This window comes from Panthera leo, chromosome D2 (assembly GCF_018350215.1).
Source record: "Panthera leo isolate Ple1 chromosome D2, P.leo_Ple1_pat1.1, whole genome shotgun sequence".
In the NCBI taxonomy this organism is placed as follows: Eukaryota; Metazoa; Chordata; class Mammalia; order Carnivora; family Felidae; genus Panthera; species Panthera leo.
Window position 1 is genome coordinate 3,631,054 of NC_056689.1, and position 27,462 is coordinate 3,658,515.

At 37.8% G+C, this 27,462-nt stretch overlaps 1 protein-coding gene across 6 annotated transcripts in view; it reads left to right on the plus strand.

Annotated features, from left to right (window-relative positions):
* Nucleotides 1–27,462, plus strand: part of PCDH15 (protocadherin related 15) — an 836,749-nt gene that overhangs the window by 709,024 nt on the left and 100,263 nt on the right. The gene's annotated exons all lie outside the window — the stretch shown is intronic.

Consider the following 27,462-nt stretch of genomic DNA (forward strand, 5'->3'; position numbering starts at 1 on the left):
TATATCCTTTATTGTATTTTTGTCGCTAACATTCTAGGTATCTTCTGTAAACACACAGTTAAAACAATTACATTCTAATGAAACAAAACTTTATCTGTCCAAGAAAACAACTGAATAGTGCAAAATATCTTTGCTTGGAAAAACAATTTTAAAAATTCTTATTAAATTTTATTAATACACTTTGGAAACCAAGTGCATTCACACAATATTCTTCCATTGACCCCAAAAGTTATTTGTTGAACCCATGACAAAGATTGTTATCAACCCTTCTAAATAGAGTGCAGATTATAATACATGTTTCTTCACATGTATTATGAAGAAAAAGTCCTGTTTCATGAGGAAATCATTTTATATCCCTTCCATGGTCAAATAAAACTAAAATACTTAAAAGGGTCTAGGAATGAATAAAATTGTTCTCCTTAACTTATACCTAAGATTAAGCCCCAGGGCCTAAAGACAGGTGATACAATTTCTTTATTCTTGGGGACTTCTATTTAATTAATATAGTTAATAATTTAATTTTTTCCTTGCCCTTTCAAGCAGAATTTAAATTGAGTTTTGAATGGAGCCCATTTAGTGATTCACAAATATTTTTGCAAACTTGAATTCTGTTTCTGAGAGCAACAATCATTCCATTAATAATAAAGCCCCAAACTATGCAATAGAAACTCTATACCTTTTGCTTCAAAAAACTCCCGTTTCAATAGAGGCAAACTAAGCTCCGGCAAATGCTCATGAAACTATGCACAGCAGAAGTGAGATCTGTTAAATCGTAGATATTACAGAAGTAGCAGCATTTCCAGAAATGGAAAACAGAAACAACTCTCTGGATAACATAAGCATAAAATTTATCTTGCCTATTACAAGTACAGGGGAAATTATCAGAATTTTTGTGTTGAATACCTTGATTCCTCATATTGTTGATGAGTATATCCATTGGCCCTCTACCCGCTGTTGTTACACGACCAAGGTCCGCTATTCTCTGTAGATTAAGGCAGCACAAGTCTTTTTCCTATTTTGCTAAAGATTTGGATAGCTATTACATCATTGTATTTATTTTTATCCCTTATAACAAATAGAAAGTGAACATTCTTTTCTCTTACTGACATGTTCTACTTTGACCAGTCTTAACAAGCTGACAAACTTACTGATAGATTATTTTTAGAAAGAAAAACAGTTGCCCACTAACTAGACAAAAATAAATTTCAGCATTATGTAGTAAAAAGTATGGGGGAAAGAGCCATGCAGAAGGAATATAAGGAGGGTGAACTTTCAGAAGTTTTCATTGTCTCTCCTTGAAGGGGTTCTCCATACTGCTTAGCATTTCCTAGGTCACTGCATTCTTAATTTCCATATTGACTGAGTTCTTCCCCCTTTCTCTCAAGGAATTGCTACACCTTGTGGTTTTCGGTTACACCGTTCCCTGGTCCAAAATGTACTTCTGTCATTGTTTTCTGGACCTAATCATTTTACAAGGCTCATTTTACAGCTCTTCTCATGTTTTACCTTTCCTTAACCACCCAGGGCCCCTATCAAGTGAGGAACAAATACATCTGGCCTGTCAGTTTTCAAAGGCAAGGATGTGATATCCTGGTGCCTCAGTTTCCATCACAGAGACAACTCCGAGAATATAAAGTTTGAGATGGATCCTAGATAAAGTTTGAGACGTATCCTAAAGGAGACAATAGTATGGATGACAGTCTGGAGGAGATCAATTTCAGGGGAAAATAGTGAATACTTTTTTGTGCAATGGAGAATTTGCCTGGTTAAATATATTTGATGCCATGTGCTAACATTTTCTATCGGAAAAACCACTCTTGTGTTTTCTATTGCTCTACTCAACTTTGCCTTGTTGACATCTATTATTTATATTAACAGTAACATTGCACTTAACTCTTAGATCTTGTTATGACTGACTTTGGCCAACATTTATGTCATTCTTACATGGAATAACTAATAGAGCCATAATATTATTATTATTCTCAGTGATTGTGACTTGTTAAGCATATGAAGTGACAATAGAATATTAGATATATGGCAAAATAACAGAATCTAGTGCATTCCAAAATAAAAGCTGTGAATTCATACACAGTATGGGCTACAGAATACTATGCTATTTTTATCCTGAAATCAGGTGTCACTTACCTTCGATTACATGACATGGATTGGTAAGTTTTTGTGGTTCCTCTTGTAATTATATTATTCTTTGACTGACACTAGTGTCCATAATTAGAATTACATAGTCAAGGTAATTTATATTAAAGTCATAAAAACTTGGCCTATAATTCTTATTTCATTATAAAGGAAAGATGTGTACCTTATTTTTAAGAATGATATCCTAATTTGTGCTAATAGACACATCAAGAGATATGTAAGAACAAAGGAAGCCAAGAAATTATATATGTGGGTGTGTGTGGGGGGGGGAGTGTGTGGGTATAGTTATATACCTAAATATGATATACACTTTCACAGTTATATATATATATATATATATATATGTATGTATATATATCATTATATAAATATACATATACACACACACACACATATATATATATTTTCAAACACACTAATACATTTTAAGTTCTTGTTTTACTTACAGCAGCTATGATCCTTTTGTTTTCTGAAACACATCTAATATGATTAGGTTTCCTGTCACCTGGCCCCAGAAATATTATCTAATGTTAGAGGGATCATGATAAAACCGTACATTAAACAACTATGTTGAGTACTTGAAAGGCATAAGCATTTTTTCTAAATGCTGTAAGGGGATAAGTGCTTATAAAGGGAGATCATGGTCTTCAAAGGGTCTCCCTTCCCGTGGAGAAACCATGTTGTGCAAGTATAAAAATACGTAGTAGCACCAAGAAAGTATGTGGCCAATTGATGTGAGAGAGGCATAGACATCCATGGTTTGAGTTTAAACAGAATAAATCACTGTGGTAGACTAAATCGTTTATAGATTAAGCTGGGAAATGAAAGATTTAGCTAAAGCAATACCTGGTTTTGTCTGCTAATCCATTCTGTTAGGGTAAGTGGAGAAAAGGAAGGACAGAGGACTGAGAGAGGAAATTGGAAGGAAAAGCTGGGGGAAGGGATTTACAAGGTGAGTCCAGAGGACAGTGACCAGCATAGTGGTAGCAGAGAGTTAATGAGAAGAGAAATGGGAAGCAGAAAAGTATAGGAAAAATCAGAAAGCCGTGTTCAAAATATGCATAGTCCAGGAGTACCTGGGGCGGGGTGGGGGTGGGGGACGCTCAGTCATTTAAGCCTCTGACTTTGGCTCAGGCCATGATCTCGCAGTTCGTGAGTTCAAGCCCCTCGTTGGGCTCTGTGCTGACAGCTCAGAGCCTGGAGCCTGCTTTGGATTCTGTGTCTCCCTCTCTCTCTGCCCCTCCCCAACTCATGTTCTGTCTCTCTCTCTGTCTCTCAAAAATGAATAGTTAAAAAAAAATTAAAGGTACATGTATAAATATACAGAAGAAGATTTATTATAAGGGGTTGGCTCACATGATCTTGGAGACTGAGAAGCCCCATGATCACCTGTGTGCAGGCTGGAGGCCTAGGAGAGCTGGTGGTGTGGTTCCAGTCCAAACCCAAAGGCCCGAGAACCAACAGAGCTAATGATAAAGGTGTAACCTGCGGTGTGAGTCTGGAGGTCTAAGGACCAGGAGACCCAATGTCTGAAGAAGAAGGATGACCCAGCTCAAGCATAGAGCAACTTCATCCTTCCTCCATCTTTTTCTACTGTTCAGCCTCAGCAGATTGGATCATGTCCACCCGCACTGGGGAGGGTGATCTTCTGTACCTGGTCTGCTGGTTCAAATCTCAAAACATCCTCACAGATGCACTCAGAAAGAATGTGTTACCAGCTATCTGGGCTTCTCTTAGTTTAGTCAAGTTTGACACATAAAATTAACTCTCACCAGTCAGCGAGTTGGGGAAAATGTAGGGCATATGTAAGAGAGAAGTTGATAGAGGGCGCCTGGGTGGCTCAGTTGGTTGGGCATCCAACTTCAGCTCAGGTCATGATCTCACAGTCTGTGAGTTCCAGCCCCATGTCGGTCTCTGTGCTGACAGCTCAAAGCCTGGAGCCTGCTTCAGATTCTGTGTCTCCCTCTCTCTCTGCCCCTCCCCTGCTAATGCTCTGTCTCTCTCTGTCTCAAAAATAAAAACATACAAAAATTTTTTTAATAAAAAAAAAGAGAGAAGTTGATAGGACTTGATGACTGACCATAAATAGAAAGAAACAAATCAAGGATCATCTTATATTTTTGATCCTGGGCAGCATAAATTATATCTAGAAAGTAGTTGGAAATAAGAAACTGAACTTCTGAAGGATGTTCAAGACTTGGCTTATAGATTTTGGAAGATGTCATATAGAATGGGTTGCTTAGGCCAAGGGATTATTATGCCAAGGATCACTGGCATCACATGGTATAAATGTTAATGAGGTTTAACTGGGAAAATCAGGCAGAAAGGGATCAAAGAGAAAAAGCATCTGTCTAGCTTCTGTAACCCTCAGAAAGAACTTTAGTCCGCACATACTTGAACACACCATAAAAGGAGCTAAAATCAGTGGACTCATAATGGTTTGGTTCTCCATATTTAAAGAGAACTTAAAAAATGAGGATAAGGAAAAATTCATTGACCACTTTACAGTGGAGCTTCCTGGTCAAGGAAATAAGCCTTAACACAAGGGGGCTGATGAAGCCAACCAGCCTGTACCAGGGAGAGGCAGTCAGGATCCATTAAACCATCCCAGAGCCAATGACCTTGTTACTTATTAATCTGCCAGAAGAGGAGAACTGATGAGCCCTCAGGGCCCTCTGACCTTGTCTCTGTGAGGGACAGGCAGGAGAGAAGAGCAGCAAAAGACTAAATTTGAGGGAAGCCCTTCATTTAGTGAATGAGAGAAAAGAACAGCCAATTGAAGAGGCTGAGAAAAGAGGAGTAAAATTTGTGTAATAATGGCCTGTTATGCAAAGGACAGAAGGATGGTAAAAACATCAAACTTCACAGATATTCAAGAAAATTTGAAGCTAAAGAAATTACGATGGATGACACTTAGCTGACCCATGCAGACACTGTGGTTCATGTCAAATAAATAGAGAAGACTTGTTCATGGAAGAAGACAGGGAAATCATAGTAGATAAAGGATTTCTTGGTTTTATCAGCACAATAGACACAATTCATGTATTCAACAGTCCCTGATTTTATTAATTTTATATATTTATGAGCATGCCTTTCAGTTTAATTTATGTATTATGTGTATTAAAAAGCCAATGCTGAGAATGTAAGGTTTCAGAGATAAAAAGCTTAAATATAATCTGTCTTTCTTCTTCATCATACTCAAAATGCAAGTCTAGTAGTCCATTTTCTTCCAAAGCTAATTCATTCTTTATCCCCAGGAACTTTTGTAAGTTCAGTTAATCAATCTTGTCCCTTCTCAGTCTTAATATCTTATACCTAATTAGTCCCATACATAACATATTAAAAATAATTATAGACAAACAATTCAAAGGAAATCATTATTTTCAATGTTGTCACTTTTAATTTTTAAAGTCTGTTCCAGTTAGTAATTTACAACATATGCTTGCTTCAAGATTCCGTAATAGATATTCCTATATGTATGTTTTATTAAAATGCACAAGTCAGTTAGATACTCTAACCTGTCCAGGAGCTTAATTACACTTATGAAAGATTCATATTAGCGGATACTCCATAAATGCTGAGATCTGCATGACACTAAAACATCAGAGGCAAAGAGGAATTCTGTAAAAAATATTTATTAAGGAAAATGTTATAACTCATAATTTACCAATGAAACCATTCAAAATCCAGATTACTTTGGGGTGCCTGGGTGGTTCAGTTAGTTGAGTGTCTGACTTTGGCTCAGATCACGATTTCATCATCAGTTTGTGAGTTTGATCCCCCAGTCAGGCTCTCTGCTGTCAGCCCAGAGCCTGCTTCAGATCCTCTGTCCTTCCCCTCTCGTGGACTCTTTTTCTCAAAAATAAATAAATGCACAAAAAATAGCCTTAACAGAACAGCAGACAAAAGACAGATTCCTAAAAATCTAAAAGAATGAATTGTTTAAGGTCCCTAACTTTGTTACCAGACAGGCCTGAGTTCCATACACATCTCTGATCTTTACTAATATCTTTAAGCTTTAGAATCTTCAACGCAATATCAGAATAAATATGTCTATTCCTTCTAAGCTGTTCGAGAATTTTAAACAAAATGATGTCTACAAAGTACTTAACTTATTAGAACATGGGAAACACCCGGTGGAAAAATCCATAGCAATTATTATCTCTATTGTTTTTATTATTGTCACTAGCTATATGTTTGAGTGACACTTAAACATTAGTAATAGCATGCTGAAAGTGCTTCGTCTTCTTTTATAGATCATTGTATATAGAGATTCCACATTTCTCTGTAAGTTCTCCATGTAACCAGTGGTTGTAGGTTGTGACATATTAGAAATGTAGTCAGGCCATCTTTTGGCATTTTTAGATTTGAATACTCTTATCTTGATAGATAAATTGATAATGTATGTACAAAAAACTAAAACTGTCAACATTTTCCCAAAAAGACTGGTGGAATTAATGCCTTTTGGTTACTTCAAAGAAAAGATCCAAACGTTTTGTTTAGGTAGGAAGTTATAGTCCCCATTCTCTGAGGTAGACTAAGTTTTTCCCACCAAATGTACCTGGGATGCTTCTTTGGTTAGAAGCAACAGGGACCTCCTCTGACTGACTTATATTAAAAGGAACTTACCAGAAGAGTACTTGGTGGCTTGCATAATCATTGGAGAATCTGGATAGGATCCAAGGAAGGACAAAATACAAGATACGCTTTGGCAATTTTGGTCAGAAACTCAGAGCACTGCTTTTTTGGACACCTTGGATCACGAACCTTCAAGCAAATGGCAGTCAGCTCAAAGGAAAGAATCTGATGAATCTGGGTTGAGACAGGTAACTTTGAACATGGGTGGGGTGCAGAGCACTGAACAAGGCACAAGGCATATGGAGCTATAGTAACTCGAGGGCAAAAAGATGGAGTTCTACGTCTAAAATAAGGGAGGAAGGGATGTTGAGCAGATATATATATATATATATATATATATATATATATATATATATATATATATATATAAAAATCTACTTTTTCAAATATATATATATATATATATAAATATATATATATATATAAAAATCTACTTTTTCAAATATCAATTTAGGACCAAAATGAGGTTGAGTGAGATGCTTAGGTAGGCAGTGTGGGAACAGTCACATATTATTTGAAAGTTATAGCGCTAGATTTCACTTTCTGTCATAATGAAAATCTAATTTTCGTTTTTACTGGGACTGATGCTTGAAAGTTTAAGTAGCTGATTACTTGAACTTTTGATAGTTTACAAGTTTATGTTGCTTCAAAACATTATGTTTTCCTCTTAGAAGTTTTGGAAGAGATTAAAGATAATGCTTGCATTTAATGACATATTGCAGGAACTGTGAACACCTATTTGACAAGTGTTCATTAAGTACTTTCTAAGGACTAAAATTAGCTTGTTCGTTGCACTAAATAGTTGTTGTTAAATTGCTTCTAAAATTTCTGCGACATCCTGATTATTAATATGTTGTGTACCAGATGACTAATGAGTGAAGCCAAGATCTACGGATAAAGAGTAATTAGATTATGTTTTGCAAGGTCACCTTCCTCTTTGCTCTTTTGTTAAGTGTTCACAAGTAAATCACAAATGCCTGGGGAAATACCATCTCAGAGACAAACAAGCAAACAAGTAAACAAATTCATTTTATTTTAGGGGGAAAATAGATGCTTGATCAGCATCTGCCAGAGCCTGTCGGTGCAGAAAGAGTAGAGGTGCACACAGTTTCTCTACAGGGTCCTCAGATAGAAGACATGCCATTTGGGGAAGGGCACACAAAGGAACCAATGAAGTTTATTTCAAGACTTTTCATCTCTGTGAACATTATGCTGTTCATAATTTGTTTTCCCTTTCCCCTTTCAACATATCGAACCTTAACTTTCTCTTAATTACAAAAGTGTTATCATGCCATAAAATGAGGGAAAATATATAAAGAAGAAAATAATCTATGATGCTACACTTCTGAATCTTTATAAATTTGCATATTTTCTCTCAGTCATTTTTCTTGTAGTTACACACACACACACACACACACACACACACACACAGAAATTTTGATCATGCATTCTCTGTTTAGAATCTCTAGCTTTGTATTGCCACTTAGTGTTACATCAAAAATATTTTCATGTCATTAAATACTCTTCAAGAAACACCATTTTAATGGTTGTTTAATATTATTCCATATGGACATACCATGATTTATTTACCTCTTTCCATGTTACTGAACATCTAGTTTATTTTGCAAGTGGCATTTGGAAGAAGTCATTGCTCTTTTTTTTTTTTTAATTTTTAAATTTTTTATTTATTTTTGAGAGAGAGACAGAGTGCAAGCAGGGCGGTGGGGGGCAGAGAGAGAGGTAGACACAGAATCTGAAGCAGGCTCCAGGCTCTGAGCTATCAGCACAGAGCCCGGCGCAGGGCTCAAACCCACAAACTGTAAGATCATGACCTGAGCCGAAGTCAGACACTTAACTGACGAAGCCACCCAGGTGCCCCAGAAGTCATTGCTCTTAACCTGAGATCCTTAGAACCTAGGACTGTCCTAAAATTAAAAATCATTAGTCAGATTCCCAAGAGTCCTTTTTATGGAGACACGGTCCATCATTTCCTCCCAAATTTTCGAAACTTTATTTATACCAGAGGAGGATAAATCTAGCTGTAAGTTATAGCAGGAAATGCTATACATTGGAAGTCTTTATTTTTCTTTCTAAATGACTTATACCAATGAAGTAAATTTGCTAGTATCCTAACAGCTGCTATGTATCCTAACACACCTCTCCTGTGTGTTTCTCGTTCACTCTCTTGCTACCTGCACACATGCAACACCTCTGACACCAGGCATGTGGGCTCACCGCTCTGGAGATTCTCTGCAGCACCAGCTGGATGTCCTATAGTTCAGTTACATTCTCACACCCACCAGCCTTGGTGTAGACCCCACAGACCCCACAAGTGAAGCTCGGTCCCACAAGACTGCCTCCCACTTGAGATGCCAACTGAAAATAGCAGGTCCTGGGGTGCCCGGGTGGCTCGGTCGGTTAAGATCCCAACTCCCGATTTCAGCTCAGGTCATGACCTCGCAGTTTGTGAGATCGAGCCCTGCATGGGCTCTGCACTGACAACATGGAGCCTGCTTGGGATTCTCTCTCTCCCCCTCTCTCTGCCCCTCCCTCACTTGTGCTCTCTCTCTCTCTCTCTCTCAAATAAATAAATAAACATTAAAAAAAATAAAATAGCAGGTCCTCAGGTTACCCACAACTTCTGTCAGGCTTGGTTACGAACAGGAGGTTCCCATGATTCCCCATTGTTTCAATCAGTCACTGTAACAGCTCACAGAACTCAGGGAAACGGGTAGGTTTACAATAAAGCACATGATAAAGGACTCATGTGAAGGGGCAGATGAAGAGATACAGAGGGTGGGGTCTGAAAGGGTCTCAGTGCAAGGGCTTCTGTCCCCATGGCGTTCAGGTACACCACCCACCGGGAAGGGAGCTGTACCCACCGCCTGGAAGCTCTCCAAACCGCAGATTATGGGGATTTTACAGAGGCTTCGTCGCGTAAAAGGCATGATCAGCTATTAATTCCATTTCCAGCCCCATTGCCCTCCCCAGACAATGGGCAGTGAGCCTACAGCTTCCAAGCTTCTAATCAGGGCTTGGTCTTCCTGGTGACCAACACCATCCTGGAGCTCACCAAGACTTACCTCATTGGAAAAGAAGACATTACTCTCATCCAGGAATCCCAAGGGATTTAGCAGCTCAGTGTCAGATGCTCCTATCACTCAGGAACTAGGTCTTAGACCTTCTTTGTCAGGAAATGGGGTCAAAGACTAAGTGTTAGGACAAAACATTGTCATAGCACCCCTATTTACAAGAGGTTTTAGGAGCTCAGTGTAAGCAGCCAGGGTCAGCAGATAATATATATATATATATATATATATATATATATATATATATATATATATATTTCTTACTGTTTCTCATATACTTATCCAAATGTGTACATGTACAGTATATATATACGTGTTCATGCATACTTCTTTAGAATGTACCCAGCATGTAAATGTTTTGAAAATAGCAGGTATGCCAAAACACTTGGCAATTTTTATGGCCAACTCTATTGGTTTACATTTTAGGGTGATGGTGAGTACCTACTTGTCCATTATAACATTTAGTCACCAGAATAATCCTCTTGTCTTTCAACAGGTTACAGGTGAGAAGGCAGGGCTTTTTCCTTGTCCGAATTCAGTCAAAAAGTACTCAAGGATGTGGAAAGGGGGTTTCTCATTTTGAATTCATGGTGTTCCTTGCCCAGTGCTCTCATGAAGAAGGGATAAAGGATATTTTCAGAAAGGACAAATAGAAACACTTGCACTGAGAAGATTTAATTTTAGCCCAGACTGTGCACATAGTCCTCTATTTCCCTGCCCCATTGTACCACTATTATCTCAGCCATGGGACAGATATAAAAAGTTGGGAAACCCTCAAAATTCCCTAGTAAAATGTTAGTTCTTCCTGTGGTTTTAGGCGTAAACTTACAAATACCTAATACCTAAATATTAATGTAGAATATGCTAGACTGTCCTCGCTTCCCATAAGTCACAAACTTTAGAGAGGTTTAAGGATTACACTGGATTTTTTAAATTTTCCAAACTGAAGGGAGGCCATAAAGTGAAATGGTTAAGAATACATGTTATCAGAAGTTTGGGTCTGAATCTTCTGACCCTTCTTCTGGTTGTACAATCTTGGACACATTGTTTGATCTCCCCAAGCCCCATTATCTGTATCAATAAAATGTGGATAATCAGTAAGTGTTATTATGAGATAAATGGAAGTAATGCACAGAAAAGCATTTGGCTGGGGAAATCTCAGCTTTTAAGTGGTGAGCATTATCATTGCATTAGCGGAACAAAATACCACAGATGAGGTGGTTTAGAAGTGTATTTTCTCACAGTTCTGGAGGCTAGAGGTCCAAGATCGAGGAGACATCAGGGCTGGTTTCTGGTGATGACTTTCTTCCTGGCTCATACATGGCCACCTTCTCTCTGTGTCCTCACATGGGGGTGGGGCAACACAGAGCTAGACAGAGACAGAGAGACAGGGACCTCTCTGGTCTCTGCTTCTAAGGTCACTAATCCTTTTGGATCAGGGTCCTACCCTATGACCTCATTTGACCTGAATGATCTCCATAGTGGCCCTCTGTCTAAATACAGCCACATCAGGGGTTTGTGCCTTAACATATGAGTGTAGGGAAGACACAATTCAGCCCATAGCAACTGTTCATGACCACTGTCAGTAACGCCATTTGTAAATGAGAAAGAGTTACAGATATTCCTGTGTTTGTATTTTCACAGAATTTTGCTTTTCCTAAATTTATCATTTGTGAGCATCCCAAAACCTTCCTCTTTCATGAATATGGTGCCTTCTCTAAAAGTATACTTTTTTTTATTTTTTATTTTTTTAAATTTACATCCAAATTAGTTAGTATATAGTGAAGCAATGATTTAAGTAGATTCCTGAATGCCCCTTACCCATTTAGCCCATCCCCCCTCCCACAACCCCACCAGCAACCCTCTGTTTGTTCTCCATATTTAGGAGTCTCTTTTGTTTTGTCCCCCTCCCTGTTTTTATATTATTTCTGTTTCCTTTCCCTTATGTTCATCTGTTTTGTCTCTTAAACTCCTCATAGGAGTGAAGTCATATGATTTTTGTCTTTCTCTAATTTCACTTAGCATAATACCCTCCAGTTCCATCCACGTAGTTGCAAATGGCAAGATTTCATTCTTTTTGATTGCTGAGTAATACTCCATTGTGTGTGTGTGTGTGTGTGTATACCACATTTTCTTTATCCATTCATCCACTGATGGACATGTGGGCTCTTTCCGTACTTTGGCAATTGTTGATAGTGCTGCTATAAACATGGAGGTGCATGTGTCCCTTCGAAACAGCACACCTGTATTCCGTGGATAAATGCCTAGTAGTGCAACTGCTGAGTCATAGGGTAGTTCTATTTTTAGTTTTTTGAGAAACCTCCATACTGTTTTCCAGAGTGGCTTTACCAGCTTGCATTCCCACCAACAATGCAAAAGAGATCCTCTTTCTCCGCATCCTCGCCAACATCTGCTGTTGCCTGAGTTGTTAATGTAAGCCATTCTGACAGGTGTGAGGTGGTATCTAATTGTGGTTTTGATGTGTATTTACCTGATGATGAATGATATTGAGCATCTTTTCATGTGTCGGTTGGCCATCTGGATGTCTTCTTTGGAGAAGTGTCTATTCATGTCTTTGGCCCATTTCTTCACTGGATTATTTGTTTTTTGGGTGTTGAGTTTGATAAGTTCTTTGTAGATTTTGGATACTAACCCTTTATCTGATAATGTGATTTGCAAATATCTTCTCCCATTCTGTCCGTTGCCTTTTAGTTTTGCTGATTGTTTCCTTTGCTGTGCAGAAGCTTTTTATTTGGATGAGGTCCCAGTAGTTCATTTTTGCTTTTGTTTCTGTTGCCTCCGGAGATGTGTTCAATAAGAAATTGCTGCGGGCAAGATCAAAGAGGTTTTTGCCTGCTTTCTTTTCGAGGATTTTGATGGCTTCCTGTCTTACATTTAGGTCTTTCATCCATTTTGAGTTTATTTTTGTGTCTGGTGTAAGAAAGTGGTCCAGGTTCCTTCTTCTGCATGTCGCTGTGTAGTTTTCCCAGCACCACTTGCTGAAAAGACTGTCTTTATTCAATGGGATATTCTTTCCTGCTTTGTCAAAGATTAGTTGCCCATATGTTTGTGGGTCCATTTCTGGGTTCTCTATTCCATTGATCTGAGTGTCTGTTCTTGTGCCAGTACCATACTGTCTTGATGATTACAGCTTTGCAGTATAGCTTGAAGTCTGGGATTGTGATGCCTCCTGCTTTGGTTTTCTTTTTCAAGATCGCTTTGGTTATTCGGGGTCTTTTCTGGCTCCATACAAATTTTAGGATTGTTTGTTCTAGGTCTGTGAAAAATGCTAGTGTTATTTTGATAGGGATCATGTTGAATATGTAGATTGCTTTGGGTAGTATCGGCATTTTAATAATATTTGTTCTTCCTATCCAGGAGCATGGAATCTTTTTCCATTTCTTTGTGTCTTAAAGTTTACATTTTTTAACAACAGCACTAACATACTTTCTGTAGGCAGAATACTCCCTCCACCAAGAGATGTCCATGTCCTCAATCCCAGAGTCTGTGAATACGTTACCTTGCATGGTAAGGGGTCCCCAGAAGTTTTGTAAACTAAGGATTTGAGATGGATGGCTTACCCTGGATTATCTGAGTGGGCTCAATGTAATCACAGGGGCCTTATAGGTAAAAGGAGGCAGGACAGCCAGGGTGAGGGAAATGCAGATTGAGAAGGACTCCAGGGGCCACTGAGGCCTTTGAAGATGAAAGGGGACCAAGGCCACGGAGCGCAGGCCGTCAGCTTGGTGAAGCTGGAAAAGGCAAGAAAACAGATTTGTCTCCAGAGCCCCCAGAAAGAAAGGAATGCGGACCTGCCCACGTCTTTATTCTAGCCCAGGAAAACCCACTCTGACCTACACAACCGTAACATATGTTTGTATTATGTGAGCCACTGATTTATAGAAACAACAGGAAACTAATACAACATCCACATTTCCTTTTTGTTAAAGGGTAGAGGCTGCTGTCTCTGCTTCTACACACTTTAACATGTTATTTTATTATTTGTTTAAATGTCTATTTATTTTGAGAGAGAGAGAGATAGAGAGTGTTGCGGGGGCAGAGAGAGAGGGAGAGAGGGAATCCCAAGTAGGCTCCAGCTGTCAGAACAGAGCCTGATGTGGGGCTCGAACTCGCGAACCGTGAGATCGTGACCTGAGCCGAGATCAAGAGCCAGATGCTTAACCAACTGAGCCCCCCAGGTGCCCCTAACATATTATTTCAAATGCTGTTTTTTCTCCTCCTTCAGCAATACCATAGTCATTTTTATCTTCTTCAAATAGTTTCTCATTACTCTACGAGTGAGAACCAAATATAGAAGACGTGACTGTGATAGTGTGCCCTTTGACGTAGGCTGATCCTTTTATTCAGAAATCTTTTATTTCATTTCTACTATTTGCTAGCCTGTATTCTAGAAACTTGGGAGAAATTATCTCTAGTCTCGAAAGGGTAGTTACCTGGTTTCTGTTGGAGATTTTATTCTTGTTATGGAGAGAGACCTGGGTATGAATTTCAGCCATGCTTAGATAGAAAGTCTGGCTCTTCCTTATAGTAGTTGAGTTATTCTCTTTAAGTCTTCATTTCTTTATCTGAAAAGCAGAAATGACAGTATCTATTTCATGGATCATTTAAAAGGTTTTAAAAAAGATAGTGGAAACAAAGCAGCTAGTACAAGAGACCAATGCAGAGAAACTATCCTAAAGAGAGTAATGCCTCTCTTCCATTAAAACACAGCAAACCATAGTTGGCTTATTACATTTCTTCTTGATGGATTCTTATTTATCTGTTTAGATGCAGCTCCTTTATGGTCTCAAGAAAGAAGAGTGTAATGTTTCTTTCCAGTTGTGTGTGTCTGTGTGTGGGTGTAGGATCATGTATGACAATTCCAGATTGCCTATGTAACATTAGTCACTAAGTCAATGTACCTTTTAACATGCTTAGGAAATGGCATTTCCAAGACATGATCTTTTGGTTTGTGGGCTCATTTTTGTTTGTTTTTTTCTGTATTTAGATATTTTAACAAATTTATCAATCATTGCTTCTATTGAAATAAAACAGCTTTAGCCTTAAAGTATACTTTTTAACTGTATGTAAAATAAAAAGACAGGGGTCATTTAATGGTATAGTCAAACATAATTATTTTTTTTCTCAGCTCTGGTACTGCATTTTAAGCTAAAAAGATCCCTATAGGCTCTTAATTTCAGCAGAATGTTTTTACATCAAATATTGTATGGTGTGTCTATTTTTCTCAAAGAATCTTTGCTTTTTTAAATTAGTTCTATAAATTTGTAGTCTTGTCATATAACCAAAAGTATGGATATCTAATAAGACAGTTTGCTCTTTAATACTGTAATTTGTAGTATTGTCATGTAAACAAAAGTATGGATATTTAATAAGACAGTTTTACCATATTTCCAATGTTGTTTCATTACTACTTAAATTCTTCTATTCGCAGGAAAAATGTGTATTTCCCAGTACATTATTTGATAGTCCCTATGTGATATACCATATGAAAACAATTTTCTTTTGTAATCTAGGGCTAGGAAACTTTATTTTTAAATTCTGTGGCATTGATATTCTTCCTCCTTTTGATGGTAATAACAATGTTACTAATACTTTCCCGCTTCTACCTTGAGAGTTCCAGAAGCTCTGAGTCCTGTTTGAAGTAGTGAAGTCACCACGTATTCAATATTTTACACATATTTGCCCATCATATGTAGTTCACTATGTGTAATTAATGCTGTGTTATTGATGAGAAACTTTAGCTCGAGGGTGCCTGGGTGGCCAGGCAGTTAAGCGTCCAACTTTGGCTCAGGTCATGATCTCATGGTTCCTGAGTTCGAGCCCCGCGTCCAGCTCTAGGCTGACAGCTCAGAGCCTGGAGCCTGCTTCTGATTCTCTGTCTCCCTCTCTCTCTGCCCCTCCCCTGCTCATTCCCCCCCTCTCAAAAATAAATAAACATTAAAAAAAAAAGAAAATTAAAAAAAGAAACTTTAGCTCAGAAAAGATACCTAACCTGTGTAAGGTCACACGGCGTACATGGGTTATTACTGGGAATTTGACCCAGATCCTACCTCCACAGCTTGTGCTTAAACTTTTACTTGACCATTTCACAACTACAGCATTTTTGTTGGTCTTTAAAGGTCCTGTCTTAAGCTACTTTGTGGAGAGAGTTGGCGTTTAATAGACACAAATGAATTAAAATAGTGTTTATTCTGTTTAATATGGGCGGAAAGAGACCAAGCTAAAGGTCATAATCATTGCCTTGCAAAGCCTCTAAATGTATCAGTTTGCTGTCACAAGATTAACACAAAATGCTGGCAGTCCCAGTGAAAAGAAACAATATTGCATTCTTAGCTTCTATTGTCCCAGTTACTCTTTACAGAGAAACTTGAGTTCATTAAATGTTCCTAATGGGAATATGTGTTAATATGGATACAAAGCCAAACTTCAGCTGATGTGGAGAAGATTATTCTTCTGATTATTTCCCCATCACCATTGTGGTAAAAGTGCCAATGTCATCATTTCCTTGGCTAAAAGACTTAGTTAAAAACAAGGATATGCTATAGTAATCTGAGGGGCAGCTTTCAAAGCCAATAGTTACATGCCGTCATTTCCCTAATTCAGTTACCTTTCAGCACACATACACACAAAATGTATGTTTTAGATACAAGCAATTAAAAACATTCAAAGGCTAATTAAATCAACATCAAAGCTAAATTAGAAAAACTATTAAAAGAACCTCAAAAGATTCATTCTCTCTTGCTGTCTAGCTACAGAAAATAAACTGTACATGTAAGTACAATTCTTGCAGAGCAAAAAGCTAAGAAATAAAAAACAGGTTTTTTTTAATTATAACATACTTAATAATTTATTTTTCAAAAGAGCATGTGAATATATTGTATTCCTCTGAATTCCATCTAATGGAGAAACTATAGCATATTTCTTCCAAGCCTTTTTAAAATCAAAACCTACCTTTTTTTTTTTTTAACTGAATAACTATCTATAAACCCTTTAGTAAGATCAGATTAAGTTCTTATGTCAGATTATTTTTTTGCTCCTAAACAGTACTTTATGGAAAGAACCGATCATTTATCTGGCATATAAACTAAGGTAGAGGAACACAGAGGAAATTAACAATAGTATAAATACTATGAATCTCCAAAGTCATTCCAAATAGTTTTTAGAATTATGAAATGATTTCAGAGTCACTATTTTCCTCATATCAATATTTTTTTTAAAAAATCTGTTACCTTTAAGAGAAGTATTCTTGATCTTAACAGGAACATGCATTTGTTTGGTACTATGGTTTTTAAAGGCTTAAACTATATTATCTTGTTTAATTTATGGGGATAAAATAGAGTGGATTATTTTATTTTATTTTATTTTTATTTTTATTTAGGGGGTGTGAGGGTTTGGTAACAATTTCAGTCTGAATCAACATTTATTGAACACCTACTGTGTAGAAATCACAGTGCCTCTAAAGAATTAATTTATCAGTAAAGCATGTATGAAAATAATATCAATAGAAAAACAGCATGAAAAGGTATGTGTTTGTGTGTGTTTTCATGAGGAACTAATCATTTTTTTGGCATCAGCAAAGGAACAAAGTAGACCTGGTATTTCAAATATTTTGAAAGTTCTCTGCATAGAATCATTGGAGAATATATGTCATTTACCGTCATTATGATACGTTTATGATATGTTTCAAAAACTCTATTTAATACATTAGACCATGAAGAATATATAAAAATAAGAAAAACACAATGATTGCTTTCAAGGTTTTAGAGTCAAGTGTATGTTTTCTAATCAGACTAAGCTCCTGTAATCCTAAGTATGACAGTAATTATTTCTTTGATGTATTTATCGGTAGTAATTAGAGATGTTATTGGAGTTTGGAACATTCAGGTGGAGGCCGTGTCAAAAGCAGAGGCCAGCGGGCACTGACAGGAGGGCAGGTGACCGGGATTGAACCCCTGACTTTAAAGAGCGCGGTCAGACTGGGCATGACCAATGTAGGATCAAATCCTTTCAGCCCATTTTGTTTGGAGTCCCACCTTACAGACATGTTCCTGCAGGCAGACTCAGGGCAAGGAGTTCTTATACGTCTACACAGTCTCTGCATTCTATCTTCACTCCTCTAATCTCTCCGTCTTTTGTTTTAACATCGGGTTTTTCAGCCTCATCACTATCCAGTTTGGACTTGATAACCGTTGCTGTGGGCGCCTGTCCTGTTCATCATGGGGTGTTTCTCGGCATCCCTGGCCTCTACTCTGTTCCAGCAGCAGGTCCCCTATCTCCCCACTCTCTGCAATTTTTACCACCAAAAATGTCTCCAGATGGGCAGAGGCAATCTTAGTCAAGAACTACTGCTTCAACTCCTTGGACCATTATTCAGAAAATCCTTTTTGAGAACCCGATGCAATGTAGACAATAGATTCATTGTGTGGAAGGAAGAAACAGATTGATGTGGAGACACCAGGGGCTTCCTGTGTGAACTAACAGCACAGAATTAATTATTGAAAGTCAAGGGAAGAAGGAAAACAATCCAAACTAAATTTGATCTTGAAAAGCACGGAGTCAAGTTGAAGTTAATAGTGTTTCGAACACCACTTAGTCTTCTGAATGCCTTGCACTTCGTGGCGGAGGTCTGAGGGAACAGAAGGCTATGTGAGGAGATTCTGGGCTGACCCATACTTTCTTGTCTGAGCTTTACCATTAAGTGGCTCTGTCTTCTTCTCTGTCTTCAAACTTGTGAATCTCAAGGAGGTGTCTCCCATTCCCTCACCTGAGGCATCACTTCTGGAACTTCTTGGCTCACTGAAGGCAAAGGTGGTGCCCATAGAACAGGTTCTCTCCTACAAAATGAGAGAAAAAGAATGTCAGTGGGTGAAAGGAAATGAGGCACTACGCCCCCAGGTGCATAGGAAGATTATAATGTCTTTAAGTAAAACCCTTGCCAAATAAATCCACCATCCAGCTTGTAATTTCCTCCATCCCTGTGGGTCTCCTCCCAGTGCTTGTGTGGCCTCACCCAGAAGGGGGCTGAGGGGGTATTGAGACATCCGCCCTCTAAGTTGTGCCTCCCACGCTATCCTCTTACCCATTTTGTCAATGCCGTTTTCCTTTTATCCTTCCGTAGTTGTCTTTTTCTGTTATGTGCTTCCTAACTGTCCTAAATAAAGAATACAGTACACACACACACACACACACACACACACACACACACACACACACAATTCTGCAAATACTCAAAAAAGATAAAAAACGGATTTCCTTAACGGAATTTAAATTAGAGCTGCTTCCAAATTTCTGCCTTTGAAGTAATGAAAACCTAACTTTGGTAGAAGACCATGACAGAGCTCTGAGTCCTTATACACGTGCCATGAAAGTGTGCAAGCCAAGGAATCCTGTGGTATCAGGTGCACTGTGTGTCCGTGGATCAGAAAGTCGAAGTGAACGTTATCCTGGTGATTAAACCATATGGGTGTCTTCCATTTATTGTGTGACTTCCCAGTATTTATTTTACGTTGTTGGATTAGACATATCGCAATTCTTTTCCAGCTTTTGTCAGGTATAATTGGCAAATAAAGTTATTAAAGGATGTACAGCATGGTGATTTGATATGCGTATATATTGTGAAGTGACTGACCACAATCAAGTTACCAAGTACATCACCTTACGTGGTCGTAGTTACCATCCGTTAACTCATGTGTGTGTTTGCTGACAACATGGAACACCTACTCTCCGCAGACCCCAAGTGTCCAAGGCAGTGACCAACTAGTCACCATGGTGTCCCCCGGAGCCTCAGAACTTCATCGTCCTGTAACTGCAAGTCAGTCCCTTTGACCAGGGCCTCCCCATCACCCCTGCCCCTCCCCCAAGTCTGCTGTTGCCACGAGTTCTAATGTTTCTGCATGTAAGTGAGATCGTACAGGACTTGTCCTTCTTTGTCTGACTTAATTCCATTTAGCAAAATGCCCTACAGGCTCATCCATGTGTCCCTCACTTCATTTTCTACCTCAGGATTCTCTTGGGATTCTCTCTCTCTCTCTCTCTCTCTCTCTCGGATTCTCTCTCTCTCGGGATTCTCTTTCGCTCGCTCTCTCTCTCTCTCCACCCCTCCCCTGCTCATGCTAGCTCTCACACTCCCTCTTGCTATAAAATAACAAATAATAAAAATTAAAGTGAAAAATATTTTCAAATACATTCCCATAGATGTACAGAATAATTATTTGTACTATTAATCACACTTTGATGCTGCTTTTTTTCCCATTTCAATAAAATTGTGACTGCACAAAACTGCAGTGTATGAAATGCAATAAGGTTGTAGTGGTTATTATAAAGTTATTGGGTATAAAAATAGAAAGATGAGATTTACATGGAACCCATCAGTATTATACACTGAGTATATATAAAATATATACAATATTTTCTCTCCACTTCTTTTTCCGGCAGATGAGTTAGAAATTGTGCAGTTCAGTAGCACAGATTTATGATCCAATTCCAATGCAGTTTTATTAAACTGCAGGGTTGTTAGGCAAATATTTTTAAAAATCAAGGCAAGAAACTAACACACACCATATTGAAAGAAGTTAGACCCAAGGAGAGCAACCAAAAACACTTTTTTATTAAAACAATAAAAAAACAACAAAAACTCAAAATTAGGTATGTTACATATATGTATGTTTTATTACTATTATTATTATTATTGTTATTATTATTATCCTTATTGTTACGTAAAGATGTCTAAACCTGGCAGAGGAAAACTACGTGAAAAATTTAAATAGATAATTCAGTCCTGTGATTATTCTTTCATAATCATGCTTCCCCTTCTCATATAATTACATGGAAATACAATCAATTTATTTTATGGTTTATTTAAAGCGCTGATGGGGCACCTGGTCGGCCCAGTCAGTTGAGCATCTGACTTCGGCTCAGGTCATGATCTCACGGTTGGTGTGTTCGAGCCCAGCGTGGGGCTCTGTGCTGATAGCTCAGAGCCTGGAACCTGCTTTGGATTCTGTGTCTCCCTCTCTCTCTGCCCCTGCCCTGCTCACTCCCTGTCTCTCTCTGTCTCTCAAAAATGAATAAACATTAAATTTTTTTTTTAAAAAAGAAAAGAAACACCAAATGAAATATGGTTAATTTCTGTATCAGTCTCATAACAAATATGGACTTAAGCACAATTGATACTGAATCGTGATATCTTATGTAGTAATGATGTTTGTGAGATAAGTATTTTATAATAGGAAACCTTGAAAAACTTTAGTCCAGATGTTAAAGTGGGATAAATTATTTTACAGAAAATTAACACTCATTGAATATCAATAGTGTAAGTAGGTATTTAGCTAGATATTTCTACGCATATTAATTTTAGAGAATTTTAATGGCTGCTAAACTGATATCTTAAAGAATTATTTTACTGCAGTCTCTCTGGAATTTGTAAAGTGTATACATGTGATATTTGTATTAGCATATACGTGTCGCTTTAAATTACAACACTGATCTTCCCATGATTTCCCAATACCTAAGTAACTATGAGGGTTCTAAAAGATTTGGTAAAGCACAAATTATCCCTGATGACATCATTCATTTGCGTCTGGGCCTCAACCTTCCGTCATCATCTTATAAAGTGTCAGAAGGAAAGCAGAGAAGCTTCAGAGTGGAAGTTTATTCCTTTACAATGAGCTTAAAATCAACCTTTACTTTCTCAAGTACTGCAAATAGGGACTGTAACTAATGTGGTCATTAATCAAGAACATAAAAATTTTAAAGGTGATATTGTAGATTAGGATTCCTTTTGTTAAAAAAAAACAAAAAAAAAACCAAAACAAAACAAAAAAAAAAAACGTTAAATCCAGTGCTGTTATCTCCTTGGATTCCAGAGATAAAAATGGTCAGCTGGGAAGATGAAAGTGTTTTTCATATTGGCGAACTCGGGTGGCAGCCGGCCAGGGTGCAGTTAGGAATCCTGGCTCTGCAGGACGGGCACAGGGACTCTGCCATTAGCCCTGCCCCCTGCTGACCCCCTTCTCTGTTGACCTGGCCCCTGTTGATTCTGACTCTTCCAGTTCAGGAATGGTGAGAAAGTAAGAGGCAAACTAAATGGGTAGCAGCAGGGTAGGGTTAAAAACTTGGGGGTGATAAGTCTCTTGTCTCTCTGAACTTTTTCAGGGCAAGCAAGAAAGCAGCCTGTTTCTAAGTTTTCGCTAAGACAGTGAAGGTTATCCATTCATTTATTTAATCCACACAGATATATTGTTCACCCGCGATGTGCTCACCGTGCTAGTAGGTCAGTGTTAATTGGTTATAGTTGGGATACAGTAACGCAACACAATTAGCATAGCCCTGATAAATAATCTGTAGCTCAATCGCCTTATATTTGATCTTAATTGGAATGCGTGAGAAAAGATCACACAGGTACTACATCAGAATACTTCTACAAAGTGGATCTCCCTTTTCTGCAAAGTGGTTACCCACTCATTCCCCATTTTCTCTGCTTTGTGAGTTATTTTTCTACACCGGATTTTAGTAAAGAGTCATTTGTGGATTAGTAACAGGTGCTACATTTCTCATTAAAGGGGTGATGATTGAAGGGGTGAGATTCTAACATTTGATACAGAAATGTGTCCTTTATGGCATATTTACTATGGCAGACATTATACACCCAGTGGATATGAGTCACGCAGCAGTCTTCTCTCCAGCTACATCTTTTCAGTGGATGAATGGTCGCTTGTGGCCATGATTAAACTTGTTTTCTATTTGTGGACATAATCCCTTCACCCAACCATTGATTACTTTCTTTTTTTGTTGTTGTTTTGTTTGGGTTTGTTTTAAACTTAGTTTTTATTTGAAACCGAATTTCACATAATTGACTTCTGTGCTTACCTGAAATTTTTGCTTTTTAAAATTTAGTTTCACACCATCAACAATATAAAGCAACTTTGCTCAGATTAAGATATAACTTTTGAAAATTAGTGGACCAGTTGTAATTTTTCCACGATTGTTCTCTTATTTAATGGTGCGTTACAGTTGTCTTTAGAATTCTCATGTTGAATAACCATAAATAGAGTGAGCATTCACTTGCAGACATACATGAGTTCAGTAAATTATTGTGTGAATCTGTGTTAGGATTTGAACTGATCTTAGGTTTAAAGTTTTGTTGCCATTTTGTTTTCCTTCATTTCTTTAGTTTAGAGGTCAAAGGTCATACCAAAAACACTGAAGCTTCTGGGTGTCATAACTTTCTGGGCTTGAGACCATGGAGTTTCCAGAACCATTTAGATTGAAGAGAATTAGCTAGAAAGCACTGTTTCACCTTTGAAAGTGACAACTGTATAATTCCAGAGTCATTATGGAAGCAGGACAAATTTCCTAAGGGTGAACAAGCACAGGTGAACATCTTTGTGAGGAAATTCTTATGACTGTTAACCCCCAGGTTAGAGGGCAACATTGGTTCAAAGATTGTAGAACAATGAAAAAGAGAGAAAATGTGATCATTATTTAAAATACTTTGGAAAGTATATTTTTCATGGGTATTCAATTTGAAAAGATGAATGAGTTAAAATGAGCACAAGAGAGGCTTGTATGGATAGAGCTATTTCAAACTGGTTTCATAAAAAGAATAACATTCTTATTCACACAATTTAATTTGTGTAGAAGAAAGGAAAACCCCTAGAGCAGACATTTGAGGATTGTCTGACCATCATCCACCCAGTCTCTTCTGAGAACTTCTTAATTTTTTATCTGATGAACTCAGATAAAACCTGAGACATAGTGATCAAGGAGTGGTTATTGAAACCAGAGCAGTCTTTAATGTTTTCAAACTGGAAAATGGTGTGTGGGGGGTGGGGAGTTATTTGGTAGTAGGTGATTTTTTTTTTAACTTGTTTTTTTTTTTTTTTTTGAATTTACATCCAAATAAGTTAGCATACAGTGCAATAATGATTTCAGAAGTAGATTCCCTAGTGCCCCTTACCCATTTAGCCCATCCCCCCTCCCACAACCCCTCTAGGAACCTTCAGTTTGTTCTCCATATCTATTAGTCTCTTCTGTTTTGTCCCCCTCCCTGTTTTTGTGTTACTTTTGTTTTCCTTCCCTTATGTTCATCTGTTTTGTCTCTTAAAGTCCTCATATGAGTGAAGTCATAGGATTTTTGTCTTCCTCTGACTAATTTCACTTAACACCCTCCAGTTCCATCCACGTAGTTGCAAATGGCAAGATTTCATTCTTTTTTGATTACCAAGTAATACTCCATTGTATATACATATACCACATCTTCTTTGTCCATTCATCCATTGATGGACATTTGGGCTCTTTCCATATTTGGCTATTGTTGATAGTCTCCTTTGCTGTGCAGAAGCTTTTTATTTTGATGAGGTCCCCGTAGTTCATTTTTGCTTTTGTTTCCCTTGCCTCCAGAGACGTGTTGAGTAAGAAGTTGCTGCAGCCAAAATGAAAGAGGTTTTTGCCTGCTTTCTCAAGGATTTTGATGACTCCGTGTCTTACATTTAGGTCTTTTATCCATTTTTTAGTTTATTTTTGTGTATGGTGCAAGAAAGTGGTCCAGGTTCATTTTTTGCCTGTCACTGTCCAGTTTTCCCAGTATCACTTGCTGAAGAGACTGTCTTTATTCCACTGAATATTCTTTCCTGCTTTGCCCATACGTTTGTGGGTCCATTTCTGGGTTCTCTATTCTGTTCCATTGATCTCAGTGTCTGTCTTGTGCCAGTACCATACTGTCTTGATGATTACAGCTTTGTAGTATAGCTTGAAGTCCGGGATTGTGATACCTCCTGCTTTAGTTTTCTTTTTAAAGATTGCTTTGGCTACTCGGGGTATTTCTGGTTCCATACAAATTTTACAATTGTTTGTTCTAGCTCTGTGAAGAAGGCTGGTGTTGTTTTGATAGGGATTGCATTGAATATGTAGATTGCTTTGGATAGTATTGACATTTTAACATTATTTGTTCTTCCTATCCAGGAACATGGAATCTTTTTCCATTTATTTTTTGTGTGTCTTCTTCAATTTCTTTCACAAGCTTTCTGTAGTTTTCAGTCTATAGATTTTTCACCCCTTTGGTTATATTTATTCCTAGGTATTTTATGGTTTTTGGTGCAGTTGTAAATGGGATCGATTCCTTGATATCTCTTTCTGTTGCTTCATTGTTGGTGTGTAGGACTGCAACCGATTTCTGTGCATTGCTTTTATATCCTGCAACTTTGCTGAATTCATGAATCAGCTCTGGCAGTTTTTTGGTAGAATCTGTAGGGTTTCCCACATAGAGTATCATGTCATCTGCAAAGAGTGAAAGTTCGACCTCCTCCTGGCCTATTTGGATGCCTTTTATTTCTTTGTGCTGTCTGATTGCAGAGGCTAAGACTTCCAATAGTGTGTTGAGTAACAGTGGTGAGAGTGGACATCCCTGTCTTGTTCCTGACCTTAGGAGGAAAGCTCTCAGTTTTTCCCCATTGAGGATGATATTAACGTTGGGTTGTTCATATATGGCTTTTATGATCTCGAGGTATGCTCCTTCTATCCCTACGTTCTTGAGAGTTTTTATCAAGAAAGGATGCTGTATTTTGTCAAATGCTTTCTCTGCCTCTATTGAGAGGATCATATGGTTCTTGTCCTTTCTTTTATTGGTGTGATGAATCACGTTAATTGTTTTGTGGATATTGAACCAGCCCTGCATCCCAGGTATAAATCCCACTTGGTCGGGGTGAATAATTTTTTTAATGTATTGTTGGTTCCAGTTGGCTAATATCTTGTTGAGGATTTTTGCCTCCATGTTCATCAGGGAAGTCGGTCTGTAGTTCTCCTTTTTAGTGGTCTCTGTCTGGTTTTGGAATCAAGGTAATGCTGGCTCCATAGAAAGAGTTTGGAAGTTTTCCTTCCGTTTCTGTTTTTTGGAACACCTTCAAGAGAATAGGTGTTAACTCTTCCTTAAATGTTTGGTAGAATTCCCCTGGAAATGCATCTGGCCCTGGACTCGTTTGTTGGCAGATTTTTGATGACTAATTCGAGTTCCTTACTGGTTATGGGTCTGTTCAAATTTTCTATTTCTTCCTGTTTCAGTTTTGGTAGTGTGTATGTTTCTAGGAATTTGTCCATTTCTTCCAGATTGCCCATTTTATTGACATACAATTGCTCATAATATTCTCTTATTATTGTTTTTATTTCTGCTGTGTTGGTTGTGATCTCTCCTCTTTCATTCTTGATTTTGTTTATTTGGGTCCATCCCTCTTTCTTTTTGATCAGACTGGCTAGCGGTTTATCAATTTTGTTAATTCTTTCAAACAACCAGCTTCTGGTTTCATTGATCTGTTCTACTGTTTTTGTTTTTGTGTGTGTTTTTTGTTTTTTGTTTTTTTTGGTTTCGATAGCATTAATTTCTGCTCCAATCTTTATTATTTCCTGACTTCTGCTGGTTTGGGGTTTTATTTGCTGTTCTTTTTCCAGCTCCTTAATGCGTAAGGTTAGGTTGTGTATCTGAGATCTTTCTTCCTTCATTAGGAAGGCCTGGATTGCTATATAGTTTCCTCTTATGACCACCTTTGCTGTGTCCGAGGTTTTCAGTTGTGGTGTTATCATTTTCATTGACTTCCATCTACTTTTTAATTTCCTCCTTAACTGCTTGGTTAGCCCATTCATTCTTTAGTAGGATGTTCTTTAGTCTCCAAGTATTTGTTTCCTTTCCAAATTCTTTCTTGTGGTTGATTTTGAGTTTCATAGCATTGTGGTCTAAAAATATGCACAGTATGATCTTGATCTTTCGTACTTACTTAGGGCTGATTTTTGTCCCAGTATATCGTCTATTCTGGAGAACGTTCCATGTGCACTGGAGAAGAATATATATTCTGCTCTTAGGGTGAAATGTTCTGACTATATCTGTTAAGTCCATCTGGGCCAGTGTGTCATTCAAAGCCATTGTTTCCTTGTTGATTTTTTGATTAGATGATCTGTCCATTGCTGTGATTGGGGTATTGAATTCTCCTACTATTATGGTATTACTATCGATGAGTTTCTTTATGTTTGTGATTGATTTATATATTTGGTTGCCCCCACAGTTGGCATATAAATGTTTACAATTGTTAGGTCTTCTTGGTGGATAGACCGCTTGATTATGATATAATGCCCTTCTGCATCTTTTGATACACTCTTTATTTTAAAGTCTAGATTGTCTGATATAAGTATGGCTACTCTGGCTTTCTTTTGTTGACCATTAGCATGATAGATGATTCTCCATCCCCTTATTTTCTTTTTTTATTTAACTTTATTTTTTATTTTTTAAAATTTACATCCAAATTAGTATATAGTGAAGCACTGATTTCAGTAGATTCCTTAATGCCCCTTACCCATTTAGCCCATCCCCCCTCCCACAACGCCTCTCCATCCCCTTATTTTCAATCTGATGGTGTCTTTAGGTCTAAAGTGGGTCTTTTGTAAACAGCATATAGATGGATCTTGTCTTCTTATCCATTCTCTTATCCTATGTCTTTTGATTGGAGCATTGAGTCCACTGATGATTAGAGTGAGTACTGAAAGATATGAATTACTGCCATTATGATGCTTGTAGGAG